Genomic DNA, 27,752 nt, shown 5'->3' with positions numbered 1-27,752 from the left:
GAAGAAAGACACTGACAACCTAAAATTCTATATCCAGTTAAAATATATTTCAAAATGAATGTGGGTTTTTAGACAAAGGCTGAGAAAAATCCATTACAAGACATGCAATGCTCTCTAGGGAAAAGGAAAAGAATATCTGGTCAAAACTTGGATCCACACAAAGGAATAAACAGCACTAGTAACAGCAAATATATTTATAGATACAAAGACATCTTTGTCTAAGTTTTTAGTTTCTGGGTTGTTTTTTTTCTCAATTATCTTAATTTCAATAAAAATCTGTGCTTACAGAAAAACTAAAACAGTAACTCCCCAAAAGAATCCTCATTCTCATGAAGTAACCATTGTTAAGATAGTCATACTGATTTCATAACATTAGTTGGGCATATTTCCATCTTTTTATAATCTCTAGAACAGTTTCTCACCATAGGAATTACATGTTCCTTGAAAGTTAGAAAAAACTCACTGGCAAAATGATCTGGCCCCAGAATCAATTTTGGGAAAAAATTCCTTAAACTTTCTTCCATAATCCTTGGTTTACCCAGATTTTCTTCTTAACGCAGTTTGAGTGTTTAACAATTCATTTCAGAGAGATTTCAAATCAGCTGGCTTAGAGTTAAATAAAGCTGTCTCACAATTTAAAAAATCTCTTTTCTCTCTCTATATATATTCCCATTATTCTTTCATACTTTGGTTTTCTATCTTTTTCCTTGATAAAATGAGATTTATTTGTTTTTTAATCTTAAGAAATAGCTCTTAGATTTTTCAATTCCACAGTTCCTGGTTGTTGTTTTTTTTTAAGTTTGTTGTTTGTTTGAGAGAGAGAGCAAGAGCAGGGGAGGGGCAGGGAAGGGGGGAGAGGGAGAGGGAGAGGGAGAGGGAGAGGGAGAGGGAGAGGGAGAGAGAGAGAGAGAGAGAGAGAGAGAGAGAGAGAGAGAGAGAATCCCAAGCAGGCTCCACAGCGCAGAGCCCGACATGGGGCTCAAACCCACTAACGATGAGATCATGACCTGAGCCAAAACTGAGACCTGGATGCTTAACTGACTGAGCCACCCTGGCATACCCTTAGTATCTGTTTTTTAATCCATCAGCTTCTGCTTTTATCCTATTTATATCCTTCCTTTCTCTGAGGCATTTATTTTGACTTTATTTGTTACACTAAATTCTGAGGTTGAGTTCATTTTTTTTTTTAATCAATTTACTTTTTTTTTTTTAATGTTTATTTTTGAGAGAGAGAGAGAGAGCGTGAGCAGGGCAGGGGCAGAGAGACAGGGAGACACAGAATCCAAAGTAGGCTCCAAGGGCTGAGTTGTCAGCACAGAGCCTAATGCAGGGCTCAAAATCACAAACTGCAAGATCATGATCTAAGCTCAAGTTGGACGCTTAACCGACTAAGCCTCCCTTAATCAATTTACTTCTAAGAGCAGTATTAGTCTTAGCCTGAGTCTCATTTCAGTTACTTAATAATTTGTTATTTATATTTGATCTTCTATTATTTAAGAACAGTTTTTGTTTGATTTTTCCAAGTGGTTGGAGTAGTGCATTTTAAACTTCTGTTGTAGGGAGAAAATGGACACAAAAAGTTTCAACTTTTCTAGAATTTACTGAGGTTTTCTTTTGTGGCTTAACCTAAAACTTATGTTGTTTTTTTCACCATTGCATGGTCAACTGGAAAAGTATACTTAATCTGAATTTAAATAAAAACTTTAGAAATGACTAAATAAGGCCCATTATAAAAGCAAATGCACGTTTTATACTATAGTCAGTCTTTCACTTTTAATTAGCGTTAAATATATCCATATGATATTAAGAGTAAGGGCAGAGATTCCCAATTTTGCACCTAACCTAACTTTATGTTTACACTGCTAGACCTGTAACAGGCAGAGGGTTTCTTAACAACGTAAGTAATATCTAATCTCAAGGAATGTCCAAAAGTTCTTGAAAATTTCAATGACTATTTAAATTCATTTCCATGTTCTTTTTTTTTTAAGTAGGCTTCATGCCCAGGATGCAGCCCAACACAGGGCCTGAATTCTCGACCCCACGATCAAGACCTGAGCTGAAATCAAGAGTCAGATGCTTAACTGACTAAGCCACCCAGGCGCCCTTCCATGTTCGTTTTTAATTGAAACTAAAGTGATAAAATACTGGTAAGTTCTCCATATCAAACACCGTTTTCAAAAATAATGCATCCCTCCTTCTTCTCTAAAATAGTAAAATGTGATTTGATTATTAAGTAGTATGTTAGAACTATGACCTTTCTTGCATGAGAATCTCTAACTAATGTATCTGTGATTACAATAACTCAGGAGCCCTAGCATATCGGAAATTTACACTGAACTAGCAAAATCCGTATATCACTGGCTTTGCCAAATCTATGCTTTTGCAGTGTGTTTGAACTAGAATGATTCCTTTGTTTTCTAATTCTGATTAAACATTAGTTTCTGAAGTCAAACTTTGTTTCACCCCAAGAGAAAGAGATGGATGAATCCTGACTCTACTGTGAGTTAACTTCAACGTAAGCCTTATTGGGACGTGTGGCTGGCTCAGTCGGTAGAGCATGCGATTCTTGATCTTAGGATGGTTGAGTTCAAGCCCCACACTGGCTCTAAAGCCTACTTAAATAAAACAAACAAACAAAAGTAAGCCTTATTAAGACTCAGTTTCTTATACATAAAATAGATGCAATAATAGTTTACATGTCACAGAGCTATTTGGACAAAATCTTAAAATGCATATAAAATGTCTATCATAGTGCCTGGCACAAAGTGAACATTAAATATTTATTATTATTTTTTTGTTTTCCTCATATCAGCTCTCTTTTCTCTTAGATTCACTAATCCCATACTCTGACACTAGCTATGCCTTCTCATTTAAGGTCATGTTCAGAACAATAAACACCTTTACCAACTAACTGATAACAGATATTAAATTGAGTACCTCTCAGCTATGCTTAATCCTGCAGAGCACCTTTTGGTTTCCAAAGTATCCATGTGTCATTTGGAAAGTATTTCATCTTTCTACTCAAAGCTTTCATGATCAGATAAGAAAGTGAGTTTCTGTCATACACATTTATTTTGTTCTTCAAAAAATATATTTTATCTCTAACCAATAAACTATAGCCCATAACAACAAAGCCTCCTCTTTAATTGTCAAGCGACTGATGATTCAATTTTAATAGCTATGCCACTCAATGATTATAGCTGTCATTTGAAAAAATGGAACTCCTGTGCCTCTACTAGCATCTTTAGTTTCCAAATAGCTTAATGTCAACTTTCTTTTCCTTTTTTTTATTTGAGAGAGACAGAGAGACAGAGAGACGGAGAGGGGGAAAGCCCATGTGCAAGGTGGAAAAGAGAGAGAGAATCTTAAGCAGGCTCCATGGTTAGCGCAGAGCCCAACACGGGGCTCAATCCCACATCCCTGGGATCGTGACCTGAGCCAAAGTCAAGAATCAGACACTCAACTGACTGAGCCCTACCCAAGTGCCCCATCATTTTCAAAAATGCAATTTAAGATATGTTAGGTTGCTTCAGTTTATTGCTATATAAAATCACAGGTGTACCTGAGTCAGAGGGAGGAGTGTGGTGAAGTACAGAAAAATAGTACAACTTTTAACTAGCCCATGCCTTCAAATGGCTACCTTTCATAACCTTTAGGGAAAGGCTGTAATTGTGATTCATCTTTCTCTTGAGGGTGAAACCAAAATTTTCCTTCTTACTAGAGCCTATATGCCTCCTCTCATGAAGCTTAGCTATCTTAAAACCCATGTAGTTGGAACAAGTCACATTTCCCCTAAATTGTTCCCACCTCACCCCCTAACAGGCAAGTATTCTTTTAACAACCAGCTCTCCCAGTAACCTTTCTCAAACTCAGAGAAAATTATAAAAAAGCTCTTTACAGAGAACACAGAGATTATTCATTAAACCACCATAACATATTATCAACAGTTTTTGCCACCTGTCCCAGGCTTAGGAATTCTTAATGTAACTAAGCCGTATATACCCACCCTTCCCCATTTTAAAAATTAATTAAAGAAAAAGAACTATTTTTTAAAAAACATTATGAAGTAGTTATCTCTTAAGCCAAAAGGCATATTTTTACTAGATATATATTATGTGCTAAACCACATACTATATACTTTGTCTTATTTTGTCTCATGCAACCTATGTAAAGTCAGGTGGGAAGTAATTATATAACAGATGTGAGGGCTGCGGAAAGGAAGGAATAATTTGTTATCTAAGATTCACAAAGAAATTCAGCAAACAGGACCAAAGAAATCAACAAGTAATTAAAAGTAAAATGAGCCATGAATAGGCTGCTTACAGATCAGGAGGTAAATTCAAAATAAAACAAAACAAAACAAAAAACACTAGAAGCTGTTACAATACACTTTTATTCTTTTTGTTTCTTGCTACACACGAATTCTTAGACTAGTAATGAGTACCTTACATTTGTAAAGAAGTAAATTCAACTGGACTCTGGCTCCCCTAAGTATAAAGACAATTTCCAAAATCAAAATTACAAATGAAAATTCCTATTTAAAATTTAACTTCTAGCCAGCACACTAAGACAAAAATAAAAGGTGTAGGGATTAGAGCAGAGAAAGTTACAAGGAGAGATACAAAAACCTAAAGAAGTACAGACTCTGGGGCCAGAATGCCTGGATTCAAATCCCAGCTAGTAACCCTGGGCAAGTTAATGTCGGCATCACTGGAGCTCCTGCAAGGATCAAATGGGTTAATATGTGTAAGTGCTTAGAATAAAAGCCTGATAAATAGAAAGCACTGTATAGTAAAATTATCCTTTTGTAGGCAATATGATTTTCTATACAGAATACCCAACAGACTCAGGAAATTATCAGAAATAAGAATTCGGCAGGTTGCTAAATACATATAATTCAATTGTCCTCCTATAAGCCAACAAAGAGAATGTAAATTTCTGGACTTTTTTCGTATGGAAATGTTCAAAAAAGCTTAGAGAATAGTACCAAGAATTCCACCACCACCACCACCCCCAACACCACAGGTGCCTACTTTAAACAATGATCACATCAACTCATGGCCAATCTGGTTTAATCCCCACCCACAGCTTCCCCTCTACTTTGGATAATAATGAAACATATCCCAGACATATCCTTGCATCCACTATCATTTCAGTATGTGTCTCTAAAAGATAATGACTCTTTTTTTAAAATTTTTTTTACATTTATTTATTTTTGGTAGACAGAGAGAGACAGAACACAAGTGAGAGAGGGGCAGAGAGAGAGGGAGACACAGAATGAGAAGCAGGCTCCAGGCTCTGAGCTGTCAGCCCAGAGCCCGATGCGGGACTCGAACTCACAGATCGCGAGATCATGACCTGATCCGAAGTCAGACGCTTAACTGACTGAGCCACCCAGGCACCCCAGATAATGACTCTTTTTAAATATAACTACATACTGTTACCACACCTAATAATTAACAATAATTTCTTAATACTAAATATGTAGTGTTCAAATTTCCCTGATTATTTCATAAATATTTATGTATTAAAATCTGGACCTAAATAAAGTCCAATCATTGCTATTAATCTCAGGTTTCCTTGTCACTTCTCTTCTTTTGTTCCCTACAACTTATTCATTGAAAATAAAAACAAGTTGTGTGTCCCAAGGACTTCCCCAAAGCCTTGATTTTGCTGGCTGCATCTCCATAGTATCATTTCATTTGTTTCCCTGTTTTCTGTGTTTCCAGTAACTGGCAATGAGAGCTAGAGGCTTGATGCAATTCAGGTTCAAGTTCAATTTTTTAAAAAAATATCTATTTATTTTTGAGACAGACAGCACAAGCAGGGGAGGGGCAGAGAGAGAGGGACACACAGAATCTGAAGCAGGCTCCAGGCTCCGAGCTGTCAGCAAGGGGCTGACATTGGGCTCAAACTTGTGAACTGCGAGATCATGACCTGAGCCGAAGTCAGACGCTTAACTGACTGAGCCACCCAGGAGCCCCTCAAGTTCAATTTTTTAGCAAGAATACTTAATAGGTAGTGTTGTGAACTTTCACTGAGAGAAACCTAATGTCTGGCTGTCTCTCTGTCATGTTAGCAGCCACCAATAATCTTTACTTAGGTCCTGGGATTCATGACAAAATGGTGATGTTCTACTGATCACTCATTCTTCATTTATTAACCGGAATAATCCCCAGAAAAGAAACTTCCTCTCCTCAACTACATGGTTACTTTCAGGTACAGTGGGATCCTTAGCATACTCCAAAGAAAACTCATGAGTTTTGGGGGTTTGTTTCTTTTTTTTTAACTATCATTATGCACTCATGGACTTAAAGTTGATGTGACTGAGTATACTGCAGTTATACTTAACGATACTCAAAATGTCTCCTCTTTGGCCAGCCAGAGCCCATCCAATTAAGCACCTTCGTTGTTCTGCCACACCCTGTTCATGTTTGATAACTTCTTTGCAGAGATTTCAAGTGCCCAGGTCTGCAATCATCTTTAACCATAAGCCGCTTTCCATATTCAACTCATTTCCTTCTTATTCTATATTTCTACTAAATTGAAAATCCCTAATTCTTCATTATAAATCAGCTGTGTTATACACTCTGAATATTATGATTGAACACAGACCCAGAAATTATCAATTATAGCACTATGTCTCACTGAAGTCTACTTTCAGCATTCCATTAAATGCAACAACAACAAAAAAAAAAAAACAAAAAAAAAAAAACAAAACAAAAGCTTCTGAACCTATTCTATGCTGGCATTCTGGCTCTGGCATATTTTTTCATGTTCTATTCCAAAATTTGGGTATGCTTTTTTAAAATGCACAATGAAATTTCACTGTTTTTTTTTTCTTTGATGAATTGATAAAATCATCAAGTATGGGGAAATGGTCAAACTCTTAGAAGTTGAATTATTCTGTACCATAATTCAGACTTTTGGAAATCCTCATACCTCATCCTTAACATTAAAATTCACGATGCTGTGACTATTTGACGTACTTAACGTATTTGCTATGCTATGCCCCCTTAAAATCATAGAAATGGCATTATCAGTAGTAAAGAGATAGCTACCTTACTTTACTAAAAAAATTAAACATTTAAAGCCCTGTCACACTACAGCACCAGCATTCATCACTGTGGAAAAGCAGTATCCTATACTTATTGGCCATTTCTTCATAAAACACTGAAAAGTCATGGCTTTGGTGGTCAAAATCACTTACATCCGCAATTTTTACTACTTTCTTTGATACTAAATCACAATCAGAAATTACATTACTGAATGCCAATTCTCCTTGAAAAAAGCAGGTATGAACTGATATCCTGGTGCAATTTCTTTTCTTCGCAGTTTAAGTGCACCCTTTCCCTGCAGCCAACGTTGCTGGGCTTCGATCACAGGAACCAATGCAACTTTTCCAGGCAACACTGGCTTTAAAACTAAAACAAAGACCACCAACCACCATCACCACCAACAACAAAACAAAATAACAACAAAAATCCTCTGCCCCAGTATGGATTTCTCAGTGACAAAACAGGAACACATCTCTATGAAGTGCTGGTATGTTCTCTGAACATCAGTGCTTTCATCCAACTGAAAAACAAAAAATTCTGCTACATGCACACATGACAGTAATTGCTTTTCCAGATGGTATGCCTTTGATAAGGGATTTTTGCCAAAAGCTCATTTTACTTTCTCTCCAAGCATAATATTTGCCATTAACTTTGAAACTGGTTTTACAAGCTTCTCACTAGTAGTGGGAGTTGACCTGTTTTTTGCTATGAGAAGGGTAACTGTGAATAATACTTACTGGTGTGGTCTTCTCCGTCTTTAGCAACAACATTAATCTCACACTGAGAAGCATTATTTTATAAAATTTATACACATCTCACTTTTCATCACAAGTCTAAAAAGTAGTATTTCTAAGGCAGAAATATTAATTCAATTCCCCCAGGGTGGCATGGAAGGAGAAGAGCCAAAGCCTGTGCTCTTTCCACCATCCCACAGAGAGAAATGTAGCAAGGGAACACCTATTCCCTCAATATACCTTGTTGACAACTGTTTTCAAATGTTTGAGTCCAAACATTTTTTAAAGGTACCATTTTAACTTAGATGTAAACTGTAATCTAAGACTTAACCTTATAAATGTTCTAGGGCCATAATTCAGGTACTGATTTTATTTTGCTTCGATCCAAACTCAAAAGCACCCCCCCTCTCAAAAAATTTACAAAAAAATATTGTCGAAACGTATTATATAAAACTTCTGTGAAATTTTTGTTTGTGAAATTTTCACTTTTCTTCATTTTCAAAGGGGAAAATAAAAAATATTAATAAAGGATATTGTGCGAAAGCTTGGAAATAAATGAGTGGGAGATATAAGAAATTGATGAATTAGAGATATCCTAATTTAAGGAATTAGGCAAATAAATTTGGCTATGTTGCACTTTCACAAGTAGAACCACAGTTAGCAACCACAACCAATTCATTAGCAAATCCAATTGATCAGAACTTCCTATTCCCTAATCTTAACTGCTGCTGAGATCTGAGCATGGTACTATACTGCTCAGAAAGGACTTCTAGAATTTGATTTTATGTGCTCATCTTCTGACTGTTTTTAAATGGTTTTCAAATGAGTGTATTTAGCTTCTCTAGCCCCAACAGTAAACCTTTGTAGTGAAAAATGCCTTCAACTTCATTTATAAGCAAGTTATAAATAATTTATATTCTTCCCCATTATCTAGAATCATTCTTTGCAAAGCTTGGACATTCGACTAATGTTGTTAAAAAATAAGAGAAATGTTCTGGAAGCAAGACAAATTATATATTTAATCATCATTATTATTTGATTCAAAATGACACACAAAAAAATTTAGAGAAGTACAAGATATCTACTAGCTGCCAGAACAGTTCTAAAACTTCTCATCAAAGCAATCTCTTTTTCATCTATTTGATTCAAGGTAACTTTTCTTTGACAAACATTGTTCAGTTACACCAGCCCCTTTAGAAGATAGTCATTTATTTTAACTGACACAGTCAGGATTTTCCAATGTCATGGATTCTTATTATTTTAGAACTTATTGCTCTACATATTCTTCTTCCAAAACAGAACAAAATTAAATTAATAATCCTAGTAATAAGTGATACATTTTTCTCAGATCTTTTTCTCTGTATTCGAGCAAGATTAATTTGCAAACCTCTATAATATATACAGAGAACCACCAACTTTGACCTGCCCCCTAAAATAATAATTTTCCATACTTCTTGCCTATTTGGAAACACATAATTAGAAAAAAACTTTTTTTTTTGTTTTTAAATACCTAACTGTATTCAGTTTAGAATTTAAATGTATTTTAGAAAAATAGATAGCACTATGTTTTTTGTTGACACTACATTTCCATTCATTGTTTTGAACTGGCATTTGTCGTCTTTAAAGTGGGATCCACCCCATGCCTTGGAAGTGTCACTTGATTCTTTAATTACATATCTCCCTTTTCTGGTCCAAGTGAAACTGACCTATCAGATCCCAAAGGTCCTACAGAGACAGTCCATGTAAAAGTGATACCTCTTGGTGAATAGAAAACCCTTAATAATAAGTTTAGGAGACCAAGAACAAAAAGGTTTCCAAATCAAACCAAAGGACAATCACTAAGGTCTCATGTATCATGTGAGCAGACTCTGTCAGAATGCTTAATTCATCTGCCTATCCCAGAGGGTCATACATAAAATAATTACTAAATTGACATTTTTAATAAATAATAATTAATAATTTAATAAATAATAAAATTAAAACTATTATCTAACCTAGTTTACTCAGTCTCAATCTGCACCCAGTATATTCCTTATAATTGACATGCTTTACTAATTATAAAGATTATCTCCCTTTTAAATCTGCATCTTTTCTGTTTTGGGCGCAAGAGGGTAGGGAAGGATGAATTCTTCCATAAAAGCTAAGCATTCTAACACAAAAACTTTTAAACTTATGAAATCTGTATATAGAAACCAGTATTACAAAATGACTTCCAAGGAGTCAGATTAAAGTAAAATTGTGCCTCAAATACCTTAGAAAAAGTAGAAATTCTAAATGTTGGGGTCTTCATTTGGAACCAAAATTTTCTACTGCATGATCTTGCTGATGGTCCTTGATTTTATCATCAGAGTCGGTTCCAGTTACATTTCCACTAATAAGGACAGATCTACAGTAGAAGAAAGAAGATACACTTAGTCTACTGAAAACATTACAGATTTAGATTCTATTACATTATCATTGTTTCCCTGTAAGCACACGAAAATTCTTACACAGATGCTTTATTCAAGAAATGCCAATTCTCATCCTTGTCCCTACTACAGATTTTAAAAATTGAAATTAAAGATGAAAAGCTCAATAATTAATTAATTAATTAATTAATAAGAGATCCTTAGTTACTAGCTTTAAAAAGGTTCAGATCCCCAATGAAGATATGTAGCAAACTGGGCTTTGCATCAGTATTCCGAGGAGACCGCGACCCTCAACTATTAGCTTACTCTCATCAGAATTGCTGACGTTACCCCAGCAGCAGTGGCTTCAGCACCCAGTTTTAGGTAAAGTGGAACAGTAGGAGGGAATGGGATTCCTCGCAGAAGATACCTCAATGCAATGGCTCCTTACGGGATCACTGTCACTGGGACATGACAAACTTGATTTTTTCTAAACTAATGATAGTATTATATCTTCCCATTTTTATCTCAAAGCTAATTCCTAACGGTGGGGGGCTTTGCAGATTATCAGAGGATGCATAAGAAATGTGAAACCTGCTGGCTTTCATTACTTAAAGCTTAACTGGTTTAGGCTTTACCACTCAGGGTTAAGTTTTTCACTGAATTTAATATTCCCTTTAGATCACAAAGACACAGTGGATTAGGTCCAGAGATGATCACTATATCACAGGTCAATTCAGGAACTGTGCCAGTTAATTCTACCTATGGCTTCCACCCATAATCCCTGGGCTTTATTCAAAACACAAACCATTCTGGCCAATTACCCTCTCCCCTATTTTCACACCCCAGTCTTCTCTGTGCTTTCTCACCCACCCCATGTGTTCCCCCACCACTGCCCTTCCTTTTAACCTTTTCCCCAGGGAACCTATGGAAAACTCTTTTACATAGTGAAACAAATCACCTCTACATCCTCAACCTATCAGTGAACACTGCTTTCAACCTCTGGGCTAAATCTGGCTCTTGAGAAGAGCCCTCTACAGTGAAGGCTAACACAGTAGGGATCAACCTTCCCCACAGTGATATTTCCAGACCCAAACTCACAAGCAATCCCATTCCTGCCTTCAAGCTCAAGCCATCTGGCTTCCTACTCTCTTCTCTGTCATTCAATATCCCAATCTATCATTCGTAACCTAGGTCCAGACTTGATCCCTTAGATGTGCTCTACTGCTCTCATTTCTCCAGGTAGTTACTGTGTTATTACCAGTCTCAAAATCTTGACTGTCACCCAAGCTATCCATCTGCTGAGTATGTTACTTTCTTCCTTCCACTTCACCACCCTCAAATTCCTAATGCTGGTTCGATTTAATCACCTGCTAGAGAGAAAACCCACAACCATGTGGACTGATCCTGCTATTAACATTAAAGTCTTCAATTTTATATATACTTTAATTTTCTTTAATGTTTATTTATTTTTGAGAGAGAGAGAGAGACAGAGAGAGAGAGAGAGACAGAGAGAATGAGTGGGAGAGGTGCAGAGAGAGAGGGAGACACAGAATCCGAAGGAGGCTCCAGGCTTGGAGCTGTCAGCACAGAACCCGACACGGGCTTGAACTCAGACTGCAAGATCATGACCTGAGCAGAAAGTCAGAGGCTTAACTGACTGAGCCACCCAGATGTCCCTAAAGTCTCCAATTTTAAACAATGAATGCTATCCAGTGAGCCTTTTACATATCGTTAATCAGGTCCTTCCCCCATTATTCACACTGCCTTTCCTTCCAAACTTTTGGTACGCTTCCTCTTCCGGTCCTATGGGAGGTGGGATGGGAAAGCGGTTTCTTCATGTTTTCCTTAACTGTTTGTGTAGGTTGTTATTATTATGAAAACACTATTTCTTTCATTTACTTTGAACGTTTTTTCAATTGCTAGTTTTTAATATAAAAGTTTTTATTTTTAGGTGGCCAGATTTGTCCACCACTGCCTTCTCCGTTTATTATTTCTCTGCTTAGAAATTTCTCCTCCTTCAATGATAGCAGATAAATACTCTGATTTTTACCTTGTCTATAGGCTACTTGTTTCAATACTTCATTCCAAAAGATGTATGAAATGAGATTTGACTCTAAACTGTTTTCTGAATTGCCAACCAGTTTTCCTGACAACATTCAGTAATTCTCACCATCCTTTGGTTTATAAGGGGTTTTTTTCCCCACATATTTCATTTGTTTTTCTAAAATAAGGCTGACTTCTGGGCTATAATCTGTTGCAGTAATGTAATTGTTGTTTCCTTATATGTTTTAATTTGTGGTAAGAATATTCTTTGGTATTCTCATCTCCAATTCGTCCCAACAACAGTTAAGATACATTTTACCAGTTTCCCAGGACATGCCAAGTGATTTCATGAGTAAGAAATGGTTGCCCAGTCTACTCTGAGTACTGTGTCTTTCTGTTATGGTTGTTGCCTATACACATTGCTCCTTTCTGTTTTAAGGCATCATCCATTCCACTACTGAGTCAAGAACTGAAACCTCTCTAACCGTGCTAGAAAGACACCCTTCTTAAATATTTATTCACCTGGAGCCAGATTCATAAATTCATAAAACCTTGCTCTTTGCAATTTTCCATGTTCTGTATGTGGTCTTTTCATTTATAAAATCTGATTTGCATAAAATAAAGGTATCTCATACACAATTTTTATTTCATAGGCCAACATTTTATCATCTCTGAAGTATTTTTCAGATTTTCCTATTATCTTTTAAGATCCACAGGTCTGTTTATTATTTTTAGTTTACATCTTTTGCATACACTGACATCAAAATATTTTATCAAAACTGAAAAATGATGTAAAAGGAACACATATTTTAACAGTCTCATTCCTATGTCACCCACATGCAGCTCACACTGCCCTTGATTGCTACTGGTCACCACTTTTGCTAGTTTTTTCTATGTCCTTCTAGCAATTCTTTATGTAAATACACTGAAGAACAGTCTTATTCTTCCTATCTTCTTAAACAAAATTCCCAGTTTTACACCTTACTTTTTTTTCACTCAGCACATCCTACAGGTGTTCCATGTTAGGGTCTGTTTCAGCATTGTTTTTAAAGCTCCGTGACATTTCATTACATGAATATATACTAGTTTGGGTAACTAGGCCCGCGATTGTAAGAAATTAGACTCTGCAAATTTAAGTGTTGTTTTTAAAAGGAATTTAGAGTTCAAGAGCAGCAACTGTACAGACCAAACAGTACAGAAACCTATGTAGTGTGATTTCACAAATTTGTAATTTTATTGATAAATATAAGTTCTCTTGTACATCACTTTATCTTTTCTCTCAAGTTTACTGTAAGCCTATCTAAAAATCTATCAACTGTTATAGTCATATGAGAGTGAGGGGCCTCAGATAATAAAAGCTGCCCAATCTCACTGAGAGCTTCAATGGGCTGACAAAAATGAAATACAGCTGCACAAGAGTCAAGACAGTTGTACAAGTCAAGAAATGTTTCATTCTAACTTAGTGGAATCAGAAAAGAAAAGGTTTCACAGGAGAAAGAGCCCCTTAAGCTCAACCCTAAACGAAGAAATACTCAAGAGGCAGATGAAGGCAAGAGAAAGCATGAAAGAGGGATCAGAATAAAGAGCTGTTTGAAATAGCACACCTTGTCAAGAACTCTAAGGGTTCCACTTCCACTCAGAATACAGAGAGCCACAAAAGAATGTCAATCCCACCCTCATGAGTAAAAGCCAGATCTATCAAATGAAAACTTCTCTTAAGCCTAACAAAGAGTCAAGGTCACAGGGCAACCAAGTAAATTTAATTCCAAAGAAGGACAAGTTCCTCCAAGGAGAGACCACACACATAACTTGTTTTACCTTCAGTAGGTCACAGAAAAAGAAGTGGTCACCGTACACGTGTATAAGAAAAAGAAATCAGCTAAGATTTTAACAAATTCTTAAAGACTAAGTGTAAACTGATGTGGCAGTTTGGAATGGCTGGAGACCCCAGACACACGCAGAGTTTACACTCAACTGTAAGTTCTTCTGCATGCCTCGGCCAGGTGCTCACAAGAAAAATTAAAGGTAAACCAGAGAGAGCCCTGCATCAACAGGCAAGCGTGCAGGAGGTTACAAGAATGGGCATGAAACCCTGCCTGACTCCTCAACCTTTCATCAAACACAGAGCAAAAGCCTAGAGCCACTAGGGGAAGGACAGAAAACCCTCTCAACCTAGGATCCAGGCAAAAATCTACTGCTTCAGAGGAGAATACAAGCAAAATGCCTCTGCCTCTGGAGGAGGAGGAGGAAACAGTCTCAAGCCCCAAGACACAGGCAAAGATATACTGATGCTAGGAAAAGGTAGAGGCAAAAAAAAAAAAAAAAAAAAAAAATTCTGCCACTTTTGGGCAGGGAGCAGGAAAGAGTTGTGGGAAAAGGATCCTGCACCAATACCAAAAGAGATCAACTACCACATGACCAAATACAAATATATGGCAGAATCTGACTACCACAAGGGAGAAAGAGCAGAAAAGCTAAGAAAGCCTCACCACCAACACCCAGGAACATAGGGCCTGACCAGGATTGGGTCTGGGCTAGGACAAGAGAAGCCTGCCCTGCCCCACAGACACAGGCATGGGTAACAAGCAACAATAATCACTGGGCAGAGGGACAATAACATAAAGAGAAATCTCTCTGGTACACAGATATGCAAAGACTGTTGAAAGATGAGGGTGGTACAGGAACACAGAAAAAATCCTGTAATACCACATGCCACACTCTAGACACAAGGGAACAGCAGCCAACTGCTGGAGAAATTTGAAGCCTGTGGTACAATGAAGGTAATGAGGGCAAAAGAATCCAAACCTCACTCGGTTCATGATTAGATTGACTCAACCTCCAGCACAAACAGCCTAACAAAAGAAGAGGAGCGTTTCAATCTCTCCTATTCTTCTGTACACAATGATGAACATTAAATCAAAAATTATGAAGCATACACAAGAGCAAAAAAATAATAACAACCCTTTGTCAAGAGATAAAGCAATCAACACAATCAGAAATGATTTTGCTATTGAAAGTATCAGCCATTTAAAAATAACTATAAATATGTTAAATGGTCTAGTAGGAAAGATGGGAAACATGCACAAACAGATGGACATTTTCAGCAGTGAGATGGAAACTGTAAAAAAAAGGCAAAATATAAAAGATAGAAACAACAGAAAAATTCTATTAGAGAAAAAAAATTCCTGAGACAGGCTCAAAAGCAGTCTGGACACAGATGAGGAAAGAATTGGTGAACTAAAAGACAAGTCGGTAGAAAGACTCCAAAATGAAAACAGGTAAAAAGAGTGATGGGAAAATACAGCTCGGGGCATCCAAAGAGCTGTAGAATTATAACAAAATATCTAATATTCAACTGAAGCCTGAAGAGAAGGAAAAAAAAAATGAGATGAAGAGATAATGGCCAAGAATTTTTCCAAATGAATCCAAGACAACAAAACAGCAAAAAAATCCTACAGAATCCGAATCATAAAATATACCTAAATGCGTGTGTGTGCGCGCGTGCACACACACACACACAAATATGTACGGATAGATCATAGCTAAAATGCAGAAAGATAAAAAAATCTCAAAGGCAGACAGAGAAAAAAAATTACTACATACAAAGATTAAAATTTCCTTCTCTTCAGGAAATTACACAAGCAAAAGACAATAGCATAGAAAGATTAAAAAGCTGAACATAAAATTCTATCACCAGAAAAAAATTTTTCAAAAATGAAGAAAGAAAGAATGTTTTGACAAATAAAACCTGACAGGATGCACTGCCTGCAAACATCAAAAATGTTAAAGGAAGTTCGTTAGGCAGGGGTAAAAGTTACCAGGTAAAAATGTAGATCTACAAAAAGAAATGATGAGCACTATAAAAAGAAGGTAAATATAAAATACTGGTTTTTTTCTTATTTTTATTCATTTTAGAATGAATGAAGAACATTTAGAATGAAGAACACAAATAATGTATTGTGGGGTTAACAACATATATAGAAGCAAAGTTTATGACAACATACATAAAGAGGAAAGACAGAAAATAAAGTATACGGGCATAAGGTGATCATGTGACACATGAAATAGTATAATGTTATTTACACAAAGATTATCAAAAGTTAAAGTTGTATCTTTTAAACCCTAGAGTAGTGATTCTCAAGCAGGGGGGTATTTTACTCCCTCAGGGACATGTAGCAAACTCTGGAAACATTTTTGGTTATCATAACTGGGGGTGGGGAGTGGGTGCTACTGTCATCTAGTAGAGAGAGGCCAGAGACGCTGCCAAAATTCCTGCAATGCACACAGAACATCCCCTCCAGTCCCCAACAACTATCCAACTGAAAATACCAGTAGTGCCAAGGTTGAAAAGCCATGACTTACAGCAACTGCTAAAATATATGTGTAGATATACATAGATATACATACTAACATATGTGTATACATACATATATGTATTTATACATGTGTACATAAGTGTATACGTGTGTATATACATGTATATCTATATATAGAGAATAAGCCAAGAGTTTACATAAAATGGAATTATGAAAAAAGACTAACTCAAAGGATATAATAATCAATATTCTAATCAGTAGAAGATAGAACATCACTAAGACATAGAAGATTTGAAAACACTATCAATTGACTTGACCTAACTGAACACTTACAGAGTATTCTACACAATGAGAGCAGATATGTATTCTTTTCAAGGGCACATGGAACATTCACCAAGAAAGACCATATCCTGGGCCATAAAATGAACCTCAACATATTTAAAAGAATTAAAGTCAAATGATGTATTTTCTCTGACCAAAACAGAATTAAATCAGAATAATTAAGTGAAAAATAAAGAATTACTGAGGGTTAGGAATTGAACAACACACTCCTAAATTTCCCAAGGGTCAAAGAGTAAGAAATTTTTAAAATATTTTTAATTGAATGAAATTTAAAACAGAACATATCAAAATTTGTGGGATACCACCTACATAGTTTTTAGAAACAGAAGAGCATTAAATGCTTATATTAGAAAACAAGCAAAGTCTTGAACCAATAATAATAAGCCTTCATCTTAGAGAAGTAGAAAAAGAAGAATAAACTAAACACAAAGCCATTAGAAGGAAGAAATAAAATTGAAAAAAAACTAGAGAAAATCTATGAAACTGAAATCTAGTTCTTTGAAACATTCAATAAAATTGAATAAACTTCTGGCTAACGTGATCAAGCAAAAAAGAGAAGCCACAAATCATTTATATCAGGAATGAAAAAAGAGCACCACTAGAGATGTTATAGCTATTAAAAGGATAACAAAAGAATACTATGAACAACTTAGGGCAATACATTTTACAACTTCCATAAAATGTACCAATTTCTTAAAAATCTGAAGATAAACTACCAAGTTCACGAAAAGAAGAAACCAGATAATAAGGATAGCTCTTAATATATTAAGGACATTTAATTCATAATTTAAAACCTTCCCATGAAGAAAGTTCCATGACAAGTGGCTTCCTTGGTGAATTCTACCAAACATCTACAAAAGAAGTTATACCATATTACATAAACTCTTCCAAATATACATAAGAAGAAAACCGTTCTCAATTCATCTTATAAGCACTACTCATAAATTTCAGCATTACTCTGATACAAAAATCAGACAAAAGAAAAAACTTCAAGAATTAACTACAGACTAACATCCTTTCATGAATATAGACACAAAACATCTTAAACAAATATTAAAAAAATGAATCCAGCAATAAAGAAAAAGGAATATATATAATGACCAAACAATTTATCCCAGCAATGCACTATTAATATTAATATTAGTTCCACATATGAAAAAAAATCCACCAATGAAATGCACCCTAACAATGGACTAAAATATAAATGATCATCTTAATAGATGTAAAAAAAAAATTAGAAAAAGCCCAGTCATTCATGATTCAAAACTCAGAAAACTAGAAACAGAAGGGAAGGTCCTCAGCCTAGGACATGAGTCTACAACAAATCTACAGTTAATATACATAATCATGAAATACTAAATGCTTTCCCTCTAAGATCAGGAATAAGACAAGAACATCTGCTCACCACTCCTATTCACTGTACTGGGCTGCCAGTACAATAATGCAAGAAAAATGAACAAATAAAAGCCTATAGATGAAAAAAAAAAAAAAGAAACAAAAATGCCTTTTTTTTTTTTTTTTTTACAAATGATAGCATTGTCTATATAGAAAATCCCAAAGAACCTACTACTGAAACTGATAAGACAATTTAGCAAAATTACAGAATACAAAGTCAACACACAAAATTCAATTGTACTTCTATATGGTAGCAATGAATAATTAGAAATAAATGAACAAAACAGTAGCAATTACATTAATATCAAAAAACATTTAGGATAAATATAACAAAATAAATGGAAGATTTGTATGCTCAAAACTATAAAACTCTGAGTGAAAAATCAAGGATCTTAATAAATGGAGATATACTCTTCTCAAAGACCAGATCCATCAATATTGTTAAAACAGCAATTCTCATGCATTTATAGATTTAACCTAAGTCCCAATTAAAATCCCAGGAGATTTTTTTTTTTTTGTAAAAACTGACAAGCTGATTCTAAAATTTATATGGAAATGACAAGAACCTAAAATACTCAAGACAATTCTGAAAAAAAAAAACAAAACGAAGTTGGAAAACTTACAGTACCTGACTTCAAGACTTTGTATAAAGTTATAGTTATCAAGACCTTGTAATTCTGGCATAAAGATAAACATACAATCCAAGGGAAAGGAAGAGACAATCCAGAAACAGATCTACAAATTCACAGTCAACTGAGTGTCAACAAAAGTACCAGGGTAATTCAGTGGAATTGGCTTTGTAACAAATGCTACTGAAGCAACTGACAATCCCTTTGGTGGGTGGAGGAGAGCCTCAATTTATACCTCATATCTTATACAAAAATTAATAGACCTAAATATTTAAAAATGCAAAACTATAAAACACCTAGAGCAAAATTTAGGAGAAAATTAGGGGATCCTAGGTTAGCCTAGGGGTTGTCAAACTTTTTCTGCAAAAGGCTATACAGTGAATGTCTTAAGTTTTATGGGCTACACAGTCTCTACTGTAAATACTCAACTCTGTCATATTGCAACCATAGGCAATGTGTAAACAAATGGGCATGGCCATGTTGCAACAAAACTTGATTTACAAAAACAAGCAGTGGGTTCAGTTAGGTGTAGTCTGCCAAACTGAGTTAGACAAAGAGTTTTTAGGTCTGACACAAAAAGCACAAATCCTAAAAGAAAAATTGATATATCACAGTAAAACAACATTTTTAAATTCTACTCTTCAAAAGACAGCGTTATGAAAATGTAAAGACATGTCACAAACTTGGAGAAAATATCTGCCGAAATTATCTGCAAAACACAGACCTCATAAGGAACGTGTTTTGGGAACATAAAGAACGTTTCAATACAATAAGAGATCAGCATTCCAATAAACATAATGGCATTCCAAAAAAAAAAAAATTTGAACAATGCTAAAATGACAACTCTAGCAAGCAGTCTCATTACTTGGTACATGTGTTTAATCTTTCCTACTGGCCTTTAGGCTCCCTGAAGCTAGACTACTCCTGTCTGAATAGAGCATCCAACATTCCAGCTTATACAAAAAAGATAACCAACAAATGAAACAAAGTTATCAGGACATTTTTTTAAATATTTATTTATTGGGGCGCCTGGGTGGCGCAGTCGGTTAAGCGTCCGACTTCAGCCAGGTCACGATCTCACGGTCCGGGAGTTCAAGCCCCGCGTCGGGCTCTGGGCTGATGGCTCAGAGCCTGGAGCCTGTTTCTGATTCTGTGTCTCCCTCTCTCTCTGCCCCTCCCCCATTCATGCTCTGTCTCTCTCTGTCCCAAAAATAAATAAACGTTGAAAAAAAAATTTTTTTTTAATATTTATTTATTTATCTATTTATTTATTTATTTATTTATTTATTTATTTTGAGAGAGAGAGAGAAAAAGACTGCAGGAGAGGGGCAGAGAAAGAGGGAGAGAGAGAATCCCAAGCTCTGTGCTGACAGCACAGAGTCGGACGCGGGGCTGGATCTCATGAACTGTGAGGGCATGACCTGTGCCGAAATCAAAAGTCAGACGCTTGGGGTGCCTGGGTGGCTCAGCCGGTTAAGTGTCCGACTTTGGCTCAGGTCATAATCTCATGGTCCGTGAGTTCGAGCCCCGAGTCGGGCTCTGGGCTGACAGCTCAGAGCCTGGAGCCTGCTTCAGATTCTGTGTCTCCCTCTCTCTCTGACCCTCCCCCATTCATGCTCTGTCTCTCTCTGTCTCGAAAATGAATAAACGTTAAAAAAAAAAAAAAAAGATGCTTAACCAACTGAGCCACCCATATACTCCTATCAGAGCACTTTTCAAGTTAATTTTTTTAATGTTTATGTATTTATTGAGAGAGAGAAAGAGAATGGGGGGGAGGCAGACAGAGAGGAAGACAGAGAAATCCCAAGCAGGCTCCCCACTGGCAGCACAGAGCCAGACACGGGGCTCAAACTCACGAACCATGAGATCATGACCTGAGCTGAAATTAAGAGTTGTACACTTAACTATCTAAGCCACCCAGGCACGCCATTAAGTTAATATTTAGAGTAGTTAATATACGTACCTGATACAAAAAGTAAACAGTCTTAAAGAGTTTTGGTAAACAGAAAATTTCCCCCAATCATCCTGCTCCCTTTCCTTGTTTATTATGTATTCATAGGTATTCTATACATATAAAAGCATTTATATTTTTTTTCAACGTTTATTTATTTTTGGGACAGAGAGAGACAGAGCATGAATGGCGGAGGGGCAGAGAGAGAGGGAGACACAGAATTGGAAACAGGCTCTAGGCTCTGAGCCATCAGCCCAGAGCCTGACGCGGGGCTCGAACTCACGGACCGCGAGATCGTGACCTGGCTGAAGTCGGACGCTTAACCGACTGCGCCACCCAGGCGCCCCAGCATTTATATTTTTTTAATGAAAGTGGTGACATACTTACACAGCTTCTCATCATGATTTTTTAATTTAATGTACCTCAGAGTTTATTTCACATCATTCCTTATAGAATTCCCTCATGCTTTTAAACAATTTCATAACATTATATGAATACATCATAATTTACTTAATATTCTCTCACTGATGAATTCTTGTGTTGTTTCAGTATTGACAATGCTGTAAATAATATCTGTGTACTTATGAAGTAGAATTACTAAATTAAAAGAGTATCTTGATTTTATTTTATTATTTTAATTTTTTTTAATCTTTATTTATTTTTGAGAGAGAGAGACAGCGTGTGAACAGGGGAGGAGCAGAGAGAGAGAGAGAGACACAGAATCCGAAGCAGGCTCCAGGCTCTGAGCTGTCAGCACAGAGCCCGACGCGGGGCTCGAACTCACAAACTGTGAGATCATGACCTGAGCCGAAGTCGGACGCTTAACTGACTGAGCCACCCAGGTGCCCCATCTTGATTTTAAATTATGATAGTCTTTGCTGAATTATGCTCCACAAAGTTTATCAGGGCTTAAAATACAGATATGGAAATACGTCAGTAAATCTTCCAGATCAGAGAAATTAAAATAAAGCAGAAAATTCTCTTAGTATAGCCCTAAACAAAGATGTTTTGAAAATTTTGAACTCTAAATAATCCAAGATACCTGTTAATCCAAGATAAATGTATAGTGAATGGCAATGAGAATTGTGAGGCTCAGCATGGCCCCCCTCCACTATCCCAAAATCTTTTCTATTAAATTAACGTAATAATTTTTTATTTAATATTTATAACCTGTCTATTTCTAAGAGGACTTGGAGTAGTTACAAGTTAAAATACAAGGTAAAGAGGATTCATCACAATAAAACTATATAAATAAAATTCAAAATTAGACACTGCTAAACAATTGGTATAGGCACATACTACCCTCTAAAGATGGCTGCCATTGATTGATTCCTTCTCTCTCCTTGTGCACAAGTCACTCCATCCATCAAGAGATGGGGCTAAAAGGAGGGGAAGTTGGTTGGCTCAGTTGGAAGAGCATTAAACTTTTGGTCTCAGGGTTGTAAGTTCGAGCCCCACACTGGGTATAGAGATTAAATAAATTTTTAAAAGAGAGAGAGAGAGGGAGGTAGGGAGGGAGAGGGCTTATTTCCTAGCTCCTTAAAACTTGGCTGGCCAAGATTTAACCAACAGGATGAGGTAAAAGTGATCTTCTCAAGTTCTAGAAACCAAGAGAATTGGCAGCTTCCTTTTTCTCCCTCTTGGAAGCTAGAAGCCATGTAAGAAGTCCAGCCACCCTGAAACTAGCATGCTGTGAAGAGGCCACATGGCAGACATGTGACAAAGCTTTCTTAGACTGTCCAGCTCTGCTCAGCTACCAGCTGACAGATCCCTGCTGAAGTCACAGAAAACAGAAGAATCCTCTAGCTGAGCCCTGCCCAAATTCCTGATCCACAGAACTGTAAAAAAAATTACAAATCAATGTTATTTTAAGATACTAAGTTTGGGGGTGATTTGTTATATGGCAGTAGGTAACTGAAACAAACACCTTCAAGCTCATGATATCAGCAAGTTAAAAAATTGAGTATCAAATTTAGTTCTATGTTTTCCAAGTTATAAGTTTTTTAATTTTTGATTAAGAAGAAAACATAGGGGCACCTGGGTGGCTCCGTTGGTTAAGCGTTCGACTTAGCTCAGGTCATGATCTCAGGGTTTGTGGGTTCTAGCCCCACAGTAGGCTCTGTGCTGACCGCTCAGAGCCTGGAGCCTGCTTTGGATTCTGTGTCTCCCTCTCTCTCTACTCCAACCCTGCTTGCACTCTGTCTCTCTCGCTCAAAAATAAACATTAAAAAAATTTTAAAAAAAAGAACAAAACACAAATTTTGTATCTGAACCATATGCACTTGTATAAAGAACAATGAACCTTAGTCCACTAGGTTTCAAATTAATTTTAGAAGATGCACATCATTCAAATAATGTTTCTTACAGATAGATTCTACAGACAGAGAGCAAATCATTAAATCAGAACTCAGTATTGGCATTTTCATGTCAGGAGAGACTGAGATGACACGGTCCTGGTACTTCTGTTCTTTGAAAACTTAATACAAGAAACTAGATGAATACATAATTGAGATATTCATTATACTACCTTCTCATATTTGATGTTTTAAGTGAGCTTTTGATAGACACTAAGTAGCTGTCAGTTTACGATTAAATCTTCTAATAAGAACACACAGAATACTCTGTAAGGTTGGAGACATACACATTAATAGCATAAAAAAAAACAACAACCTTCCCCCTAGAACTGCTTCCACTGAGATCACCAATTTCTTTAATGTTACATCCCATGAAAAAACCTTGGGCCACCCCTACTTATTTCATCTTAAACACAAATAACAATTCCCTTTTAGTCACTAAGTGCAGCCCACACTCAAGGAATGGGGAATTAGGTTGTATCTTCTTGAAGAAGGGACGTGTCTGCATAAATTACTTTGAATTCTTCTGTACTGGGTAAATAAATAAGTAGGGGCATTTATTTATTCAGTCACTTCTTTTAATCAGCATGGACCTAGGGATATTTATTTTATTCTCTCCCTTACAACCCAATACTACGTTACTTGTTTTGTTCAAATTTTTCCCATTTTGGCCACTGGAAGCTCTTTCTAGTTGACTCCTGCATCCTTTTGCCAAGCCCCGACATTTTGGGATTTTGAATATATTCTTACTCTCAGCACTACAAAATGTTCAAGACCCAACGTGTATATTCCTGCCCCAGTCCTAGTATCAGCCTTTTCCCAAACAGCCTAGCTCTTTTTATTGGAGAATGGTTTTAGAAACCAAGATCTGGGAGTGCTTGTGCTACCAGGGCGTCATTGCTCCTAGTCCCTCTCAGTAGACAGATGATGCGTGTATATTAGACCATTTATATAAATATATCTATAATCATTTCTGTATCTATTAACCTAAATATGAGTTCATACTGATGTCTCTAACTCGAATCCAATACCACATGGTTCATTCTAGCCGTTCCCTTCCCAGGGTTATCTATAACCTCACTCTGCAAAGTGAGAAACTTGGCTCCCACAGTTTACCATCTATTTACTTGTTTAATGCTCATATACACATACAATGGTTTCAGAATTGTTAGCCTACTCACTCCTGAATTTTTGTCCTATGTTTTTTGTCATTCCTTCTGAAAGTCTTGTTAGAAGGATCCTCATTTTAGATGTATGTGTTCCTAAGGTCCTTCACCTAAATAATCTCTTCTCTCTGCACATTCTACATTGATGATCTTTCACATCATGACTTGAGTTCCCTTCCAAATCACTATCTCTAGCCCAGATCCCTCTCCTCAACTCCAAATCCACTTATCTATCTTCTGGATTGGCACCTCAAATTGAACTCATCATCCTTCCCTAATCTTCTCTAAGATTCCCCTACTGAATGGCATCATCACCATGTACCTACTGCACAAGCAAAATCTTAAGATCAGGTCTGTCCTCTTCCCCCTACATCTTCCTAATATCCAACCATCAAAGCCTCAATCGTTCTCAAATCCATCTACTAACTCACCATCCCATGATCCTACCACGGCCAGCCCAATATCACCTCTGACTAGAAATATTTGTTAGAACAAACAAATAAATAAGACAACTCTCTAAATGATCTTACCACCTTCAATTTTACTGGGCTCTAATCTGATATTCTCCACATTATAGCCTGTGTGATCTCGCTAAAAAAACAGATCACATCTCTTTTTCATGATTAAAATCTTTTAATAATTCTCCATTCCTCCCAAGGTAACACCCAACTACCTTGACACTGTTTTCAAGGTTCTGTGTGATACTGTCCCTCATTATCTTTCTGGTATCATCTGATCCTTTCTCCTACTCTGTACTCTCTGCAATCAACTAATCTGAAATCTTTTCAATTTCTCCCTCTTGTCTTCTTGTCTCAACACAGATGTTCCTTCTTCAGAAAGTCAGCTCCTGCTCTACGCTCACATTCCCCCCTGCAGTCTACCCACTGTAGCATCCATTGCACCGCATTGTACCTACCCAATTATTTCTTGCATCACCCTCTAGACTGTAAATTCCATCAGGGCAAAATTCACATTGCCTTGTTTTTTTTTTTGTTGTTTTTTTTTTTACTGTATCCCGGGAGCCTAGCTCTCTGCCTAGTATACAGCAGGTACACAATAAATGCTTAAAATAAATACTTTTGAGTTTCTGTTTTTGCTATTTCTGTGCCTTAGGTAAATGACTCTTTCACAGGTAATCAATCTTCGATAAGGTATAAAGTTTAATGTAAATCTGTTAAATCAAGTTTACTAATTATAGTATTCTATAGAGTATTTCCTCAGATACTTTTTTTCATAAAAGATACAAAGCCAGTATTATTTCTGAAACCATGTCTGTCTGGCAATCTCTATTTTTCCTTCATATGTAAATGACAGCATGGTAAAGTATAAAACTCTGAGTTCATAGCCTTTTCCCTCACAACACTGCAGATACTGTAGTAGTTACCAAATTCCAAACCAAGAACCAATACTATTTGGTGATGAAATTTTCACTAGCCCTCAACTCAGCAAAATCTATAAAAATGACAGTATTGTTCACTGTAAAACAAAAATTATTCCATTATTTGCTTTATATTTTATGTCCTTATTTAGCCAAAAAAAAAAGCTTGATAATTTATGTCAATTACTCAAGTTTTCTACCTGCATTTTATTAGTCCATAAATCCAAAGGTCTGGACTTCCCTGATTTAACATTTTCATTAAGTATAAGATTAGATTCCAATCTGATTATCTTTACCTTGAAAATCATTTTGTTTTCCTGTGTGTAGAATTTTCTCTCATCCTTGAACATTAGAAATGTGACTACAATAATCACTTGTCCCGCCATTTGGTGAGTTCTTTTTAAAATGTTAAGTCGGGGCGCCTGGGTGGCTCAGTCGGTTAAGCGACCGACTTCGGCTCAGGTCATGATCTCGCGGTCCGGGAGTTCGAGCCCCGCGTCGGGCTCTGTGCTGACAGCTCGGAGCCTGGAGCCTGTTTCAGATTCTGTGTCTCCCTCTCTCTGACCCTCCCCCATTCATGCTCTGTCTCCCTCTGTCTCAAAAATAAATAAATGTTAAAAAAAAATTTGAAATAAAAAAAAAAATAAAATGTTAAGTCATCAGGGCACCTGGGTGGCTCAGTTGGTTAAGCGTCTGACTCTTGATTTTAGCTCAGATCAAGATCTCAAGGTTCATCAGACTGAGCCCCTGCATCAGGATGTGCGCTGATAGCACAGAGCCTGCTTAGGATTCTCTCTCCCCCTCCCTCTTGGCACCTCCCACACACACATTGCTCTCTCTCTCAAATAAATAAACTTAAAAACATTTCCAAATAAAACAATAAAATAAAAATAAATTTAAAAAATATAAGTTATCAGTTCAGCAATATTTTCAACACATAAACTGAGTATTTCTTGATTACTTATACATCATCTGCTTTTTCCTTCTAGAATACTCAATTTATACATACCATATCTCTTGGGTCTATCTACCCTATCTATTATCTTTTTTGTCATGATCTGTTTCTTTATATAACTCTGGAACATCAGTTAATGTTCTGATTCACTAATATGATCCTCTGGATATGCAATTTCACTATTACTTTGTTCAAAATTGATTTTGTTTTCCAAAAACTTTTTCCTGTTCTCCGAATACTCATTGTTCATGACAATCACCTCTTAAATTTCACTGGGTCTAAGAATTTGGATTTTTTACATCTGGCACAGTGTCATAACTACTTTTCAGAAAGCTATCTGCTATGAAAATTCAAATTATTCCTTCTTTTGAACTGCTGAGTCTTATCTCCTACAATTTTTCTGTTTGCTCATATGTACAAGAAAGATGGCCATGTATTTTTAGAATCATGCTGATAAAACCTCTCTTAAGAATTATTTAGATTGGGGCACCCGGGTGGCTCAGTCAGTTGAATGTCCGACTTCAGCTCAGGTCATGATCTCGCCATCCATGAGTTCGAGCCCCACGTCGGGCTCTGTGCTGACAGCTCAGAGCCTGGAGCCTGGAGCCTGCTTCGGATTCTGTGTCTCCCTCTCTCTCTGCCCCTTCCCCCACTCACGCTCTGTCTCCCTGTCTCTCAAAAATGAATAAACATCAAAAAAATTTTTTAAGGATTATTTAGATCAGTGTTAAAATCTTTTTCAGAAAATCTTCCCTTAATGCCAACTTTGGAAACCCCAAACCAGCTGGGGCCACAACCTCTTCTCTGACTGCTAACGCTGGCCTCAATAATAGCCTCAATCCAGTCAGTGGACTAGCTCTCCCTTTGTCAGTTAGGATCAGGTTCAGTTGCACATGAACAAATAAATACCTGTGGTTGACAGAAAAGAGAGGTTTATTTTTCCTCACATAAGGCCTCTGGAGGTAGGTACGTGAGGATGGACTGACAGCTCTGAACTCACTATAGACTTCCACTTGTCCTATCATTTCGCTCTGCCAGCCC

At 36.6% G+C, this 27,752-nt stretch overlaps 1 protein-coding gene across 7 annotated transcripts in view; it reads right to left on the bottom strand.

Moving 5' to 3' along the window:
* Nucleotides 1-27,752, bottom strand: part of NCOA1 (nuclear receptor coactivator 1) — a 241,529-nt gene that overhangs the window by 175,635 nt on the left and 38,142 nt on the right. For all 7 annotated transcript variants that reach the window (XM_040496199.1, XM_040496198.1, XM_040496201.1 and 4 more), the window contains exon 2: nucleotides 10,044-10,178. The gene's annotated coding sequence lies outside the window, so the exon portion shown is untranslated. The remainder of the gene's footprint in view (nucleotides 1-10,043; nucleotides 10,179-27,752) is intronic.

Source organism: Herpailurus yagouaroundi, unplaced genomic scaffold (genome assembly GCF_014898765.1).
Source record: "Herpailurus yagouaroundi ecotype Mexico unplaced genomic scaffold, PumYag 188, whole genome shotgun sequence".
Classification (NCBI taxonomy): domain Eukaryota; kingdom Metazoa; phylum Chordata; class Mammalia; order Carnivora; family Felidae; genus Herpailurus; species Herpailurus yagouaroundi.
Note: the sequence above shows the minus strand (reverse complement) of the source record. Positions and strands in the feature narration are given on the sequence as shown.